Below are 6447 nucleotides of genomic sequence, written 5' to 3' on the forward strand. Positions count from 1 at the left end.
AGTCCACTTGCCAGTCTGACCCAGGGAGCTCTCCCCTAGCCTGGTGAGTGGGGAATGTTCCGGGCTTTAAGGGGGTATTAGGATTTGTTCAGTGGCAAGTAGAGCATTGAGAGGAAAGGGTGTGTATGAGTTTTGTATGTTCAGGAGTATGGTGGAAGAAGTTTTAAGAAATGAAGTGAGAGCCGCTGGGTTTGGGTGGAAAATTGAGTGTAGGTAGGGAATGAGATTGGACAATTGTGGAGCTTCACCTGTATGTTCAGCTGGTGGGGAGGAGGGTGTTGACGAGTATGGCAGGAAGGGGTTTTAGAGCTGCTTGGTGAGCCACCCTGTTGGCCCACGAGTTTCCTTGGGTGATAAAAGATGAATTGACCTGGTGGGCTTTACAGTGTGAGATGCCTACAGCCCTGGGAAGCAAGGAGGCTTAAAGGAAGTCAGAAATGAGCTTAACATTTATGATGGCTGACCCTTTGGTGGTTAACAACCCCGTTCTTGCCAGATGGCTGAATGTGAAACCAAAATGTGAAAGACATATTTGGAGTCAGTGTAAAGTGATAGGGAGTGTCCTGCCGCCAGTTGGAATGCTCGAGTGACTGCTGGAGTTCTGCTTGTTGGTTAGTGGTGTTGGGCGGGAGGGGATTAGCCTTGATGACATCAGTGGCAGAGGTGATGGTGTATCCTACCACCCAAGACCCCTCATGTATATATGAGCTTCCATCTGTGAACCAAACATAGGAGGGCGCAGATAAAGGTCCTTCCTGAATGTGTACTGGACAGGGGAGTAGGGACTCGAGGACTTTGACACACTCATGTATTGGGGTGTCAACAGGAGAGGAAGGGAGTAATGTGGCTGGGTGAAGGGGTGCACAAGTTTGGAAGGAGACAGAGGAGTCTTGGACAAAGAAAACCAGAAGGGATAGGACCCTACCGGGAGGGAGTGTTTTGAGGCCCTTATAACCTAGGAGGTGATGTAGATGGTGGGGAGAAGTAACGGTGATAGGTGCTCCAAACGTGAGTTTTTGAATTCGCCCACAAGCAAGTGGGCGGCCGACAGGGCCCACAGGCATGGGGCCCATCCCTGAACTGTGTGGTCAAGCTGTTTTGAGAGGTAGGCTACAGAAGCAAATGTTTGTCCACTGAATTGGCCTAGAACTCCTAGGGCTGCGCCCTTCTTTTCGTGGACATATAAGGTGAAAGGTCGGTGAACATCGGGTAGTCATAGGGCGGGGGCCTGGAGGAGAGCCTGTTGGAGGGCGGTAAAAGGCTGTCTAACGGCTGAGAGGGAGAGTAATGGCTCCTTAGGGTCACCTTTAGCCAGGTCATAGAGTGGCTTGGTGAGAAGGGTGAAATTGGGGATCCAGGCTCGGAAGTAGCCCGCCAACCCCAGGAATGGCTGGATTTCTTCTTTTATTTTGGGTACCGGGAGAGACTGAATAACAGACTTGCGGCTGGTTGTTATGGCCTTTTGTTGGTGTGAAATGGCTACACCAAGGTAGGTGACTTGTGTTTTGGATAGCTGAGCTTTGTGGGGGGAAACTCAGTATCCCTTTTGTGCTAGAAAGTTGAGAAGCAGGACAGTGTCTGTGTGAGAGTCAGTTATAGAGAGGCTGCATAAGAGAAGGTCATCTACATACTGGAGGAGAATGCTACACCCAGAGTCATAAGAGGACAGGTCCTTGGCCAACGCCTGGCTGAAAAGGTGGGACTATCACGGAATTCCTGAGGCAGGACCGTCCAGGTTAATTGTTGGGTCCTGTGGGTGTCTGGATTTTCCCAAGTAAAGGCAAAGAGTGGCTGGGAGTTTGGATGTAGGGGGATGGTGAAGAAGGCATTTTTAAGGTCCAGAATTATGAAATGAGTGGTAGTTGGTGTATCTGAGATAGGAGAGTATATGGGTTAGGGACCACTGGATGTAGTGGTATTATGGCAGAGTTGATTATTTGTAGATCCTGCACCAGTCAATAAGTATCAGATAGCTTTTTATTGGGAGGATGGGAGTATTATAAGGGGAGTTGGTAGGAACCAGAAGACCCTGGAGGAGCAGCCAGTTAACAATGGGCTGGAGACCCTTGTGATAGGCGTGTGAGATAGGAAATTGAGGCCTGGAAGGGAAGCAAGAGGGATTTTTAAGGAGAATGAGGACTGGGGTGTGGTGATTGGTCATCACAGGAGTGGAAGTGTCCCAGACTACTGGATTAACGTTTTTGGGGAGAAATGGGGAAATTGGACAAAGGTTTCGGGAGAAGACAGCACAGGCGAGGGTCAGGAGCGGAGTCGGGGGAACTTGGTGTGAGGTGAGGCAGATAGGTGCCCCAAGCTTATACAGAAGGTCTTGTCCCAGCAAAGGGGCTGGGCAGGATGGGATAACTAAGAAAGAATGGGTGAAGGGACGGCCTTCAGAAAGGCAGGACACTGGACCCATCTTCCACGGCTTGTAGGGCACCCCTGAGACGCCCACAACCGAGACCTGAGAAAGATGTAAAGGCCCGTGGAAGGAGAGTAAAACAGAATAGGTAGCCCTCATGTCCACCAAAAGGGAGATGGACTTACCTGCTACCCATATTGTGGCCCTGGACTCAGCAAGGGTGATTGGGGTGTTCGAGTCCAGATGGCTTTAGTCATCCAGGGGGCCCAGGAGCTTTGGCGAGGGGCCCGTTGGGGGAGCCAGCCTCCCACAAAACTCTGTTGCTGGGGGATGGTTTTCCCCCAGGGGACACTCAAACTTCCAATGTCCCTTTTGTCTGCAGACTGGGCAAGGTCGAGTCAGTGGTCTGGGATTGGGCATTGTTCTGCGCAGTGGCCTTCCTGGCCTCTCCTGAAGTAGGCTCCTGAAGGTGTTTGGGTCTCCGACTATTTCCTGGGACGGGGGCTTTGAGATCCCTGTTAAGCCGGCTGCAGGGCAGCGACCAGGGCTTGGGTATGAAGGGCCACTTTCTGTTCTAGCCTCTGGGCCCGCACTACCTCGGCTTTTTTCCTCTCAGGCAGTATAAACTTTAAAGACCATATTTACCAGGTCTCGGAGTGGAGTCTGGGGCCCCTCCTCCGCCTTTTTAAGCTTTCGCCAGATGTCCGGAGTGGATTGGGTGATAAAGTGGGTAGCTAAGACTGTGGACCCCGGCAGTGAGGAAGGGTCCAAACGAGTGGCAGCAGGGAAGGAAGTGGATGGGGGAGGGGAACCCAGAACAACTGGAGCTGAGGACAAAGGAATTAGAGATGGCGGGCTGGGAGGAAGAGTCAGATATAGGAGAGGCGGGACGGGAGGTTAGGCAGGAGCAGATACCAGAGGGGTCTGAGTGGAAGAGGTTTGTTGATAGGGAGGAGGTTTATCTGCTGAGTTGAAATTAGGGACAGAGGAGGGAGGTGGCAGCATAAGCGGGACGGGGAAGGGAAGGGAATCTCTGCCCACTTTTTTGAATACTCATAGAAGTTATAGAGGTCCCGTATTATGTCAGGGTTTAGGGACCTGTAGGGGCCACTTATTTTGGTTGTCTAAACGATAGGTGGGACAATCTTGGGTACTGAAGCAGATTAGACACTTGGGTTTAAAGTCTAGAGTGAGAGAGAGAGTGGAGAGGTTGTCTAAGAGGCATTTGAGGGGAGAGTCGGCCGGCAGGGATGACGAGTTTCCCATTTTAACAGCTGGGGCTGAGCAGAGTGTCCCCTGGACAGCCGGCTGTTGGGATATGAGGAGGTTGCAATAAAGCCTGTCATCACAGAACATTATTACAGCCTATGATTCTCCTGGAGAATCGAGGAGGTTGAGGGCAACCTGGTACCAGGATTTTTAGCGAAGAGGATGCCCAAAACCGGATGGTGGGAGGGAGCAGACTCAAAATTCCTGACAGCCGAGGGAGGAGAAAACCAGTCGGGGTCCACTGTGGCCTTAAAGACCTAGGCGGGGTGTGGTCCCCCCCTCGCCTGGGGCCGAAAGACTGCCGGATGATCAACAGTCAGTTTCCTCCAGTTATCCCGGGCAAGGTTTTAGGTTCTCCAGTTAGGGGCACTTACCAATCCAAGGGCCGGTGATGGATGCAGCGCTGACGTTCAAGAAAGTAGGCAAAGGCCTTAAGGGGTGAGTCCTGCTGGTGCCGGAATGGGGTGTCACCTGAGGGCGAGAGGAACCTGATCCAAGTCACGACACCAATGAAAGACGGTGGCCCACAGTGAGACTCAACACCCGTTAAGGCCAAGAGATTTAATGGGTCGAATGCAGTGGCTACAGGACCTGAGGGTCAGGCGGTAGCACTGAAGCAAGGGTGCTCCAGCCTTTATGGGGGCTTAGGGCGACCTGTCAGTCGATTATTGATCAGCTGGCAGAGCTCCATCCAGGTTGGTGGATTTTTCATGGGCGCGGGAAAGGGTGCGGAAGGAGAACAAAGGAAGGCACCGAGGAAGGACAGAGGAAGGCACCGTTTCAATCGCCATTTTAGTTTGTCAGGTCACCATTTCCAGGAAAGGGAGGGGATGTGGCTTTACTTGTGGCTTGGTGGTGGCCCTTCACAGGTGAGCTTCCTTGATGGGCAATACTCCATTGATACGGAGAAAGTAACACTGTTCATGACGCCGTGGGGAGAGGACAACTGGAATCTCTGTGTTTGAAATTTTCCCAGACTTTCCCATGGAGCTCTTCTCTTGACTGATCTTCATCTGTATTCTTTAGCTGTAATAAACCGTAACCACGAGTGTCACAGCTTTCAATGACTTCTGTGAATCCTTCTAAGAAATAATAAAACTAGGGGCAATCTTGGGGATCCCTAAGTTTGTAATTGGTTTTAGCAGTGAGAATGGTTTTGTGGACTGTGCTCTTCAAATTTCACCTTTTACCAAAAGGCATTGTAGGAGCCAATGGAAAACTTCCTCTTTGCCCTGTGAAGGTTTGCTGAAAAAAATCAACTCGCAAAAGACAGATTCATTGGAGAGAAGACATACAAATGTATTAATGTACACACAGAGAGAGCCATGGGGTGATTAATCACCACCCAAAAGTATTGAGAAGCTTAAGAGGGGGGACTGAAAAAAACCCCAGCATCTAATTATTATTATTATTTTATTTTTTATTTTTTTGGGTTGGAGTCTCACTCTGTCTCCCAGACTGGAGGGCAGTGGTACATCTCCAGCAACCGCCGCCTCGGCCTGCTGGGCTTAGGCAATCCTTCCATCTCAGTCTTCCAAGTAACTGGAACTACAGACGTGTACCACCATGCCTAGCTAATATTTTGATTTATTGTAGAGATGAGGTCTCACCAAGTTGCCCAGGCTGGTTTTGAACCCCTGGGCTCAGGCAATCCTCTTGCCTTGGACTCCCCAAGTGCTGGGATTACAGTCTGAGCCACCGTGCCTGATCCAGAATCTAATTATTAAAAAATTGTGTATTTATTCTTACATGCTAAAACATCAAAGTACTCTCTGTTTGATGCAATACACCTCTTGAGACACTTTTTTCACTGCTAAAAAGTTTTTGGGCTGGGCTTGGTGGCTCAGCCTGTAATCCCAGCAGTTTGGGAGGCCAAAACAAGTGGATTACCTAAGACTGTGGGTTCGAGACCCACCCGGGCAACTTGGTGAGACCTTGTCTCTACAATAAATCAAAAATTAGTCAGATGTGATAGCATGCACCTGTAGTTCTGGCTACTTGGAAGGCTGAGGCAGAAGGATCACTGGAGCCCAGCAGGTTGAGGTTGCAGTGTCCGGGAGCATGCCACTACACTCCAGCCTGGGCAACAGAGTGAGACTCCAACTCAAAAAAAAAAGAGTTTTTGAACTTGACAATTTTGATGTCTTTTAGTGCTTTTGCCATTTTTGTTTCACCTCTTTCACATCAGCAAAACGTTTCCTTTTGAGGACTTTTTTCATCTAGGGAAGCCAAAAAAAAAAATCACTCAGGGTGAGTAGGGAGGGTAGGGCACCGGGGTCATGCTGTTTTTGGTCAAAAACTGCTGAACACTCAGCATGGTATGGGCAGATGCATTGTCATGATGGAAGAACCAGTCACATGTTTGCCACAACTTGGGACATTTCTTCCACAAATTTAATAATTCTTCCACAAATCATAACACAACCTTCTCAAAACTTCCAGATAAAAACTGTGACCATTTGATCTGGAGGAACAAATTCCAAGTGTGCTATAAGGGGCCCACCCTCCAAAAGATAATTTTGTGTTTTGGGGAGTCCCCCCTATATATACCATCCTAACAACGCAAGTTATGGTGACAAAACTTGGCACCATAAACTGGGCTTAGGCAATCCTTCCATCTCAGTCTTCCAAGTAACTGGAACTACAGACGTGTTTCTCTCATGGGAGAGAAAAGAAATTCTGTTGAGGGGTAATAACAGAACACTAGGAGAATGACTGGGTGAGGAACCAGGGTTAATTTGCAAATAGTTCTCTTTGGAATTTGAATGATCCTGAGAAACATACATTATCTTGTGTATGGGTCTGTTCAGGTGTGG

The sequence above is a fragment of the Carlito syrichta genome, unplaced genomic scaffold (genome assembly GCF_000164805.1).
Source record: "Carlito syrichta isolate Samal-C Ts95f unplaced genomic scaffold, Tarsius_syrichta-2.0.1 Scaffold314325, whole genome shotgun sequence".
Lineage (NCBI taxonomy): Eukaryota > Metazoa > Chordata > Mammalia > Primates > Tarsiidae > Carlito > Carlito syrichta.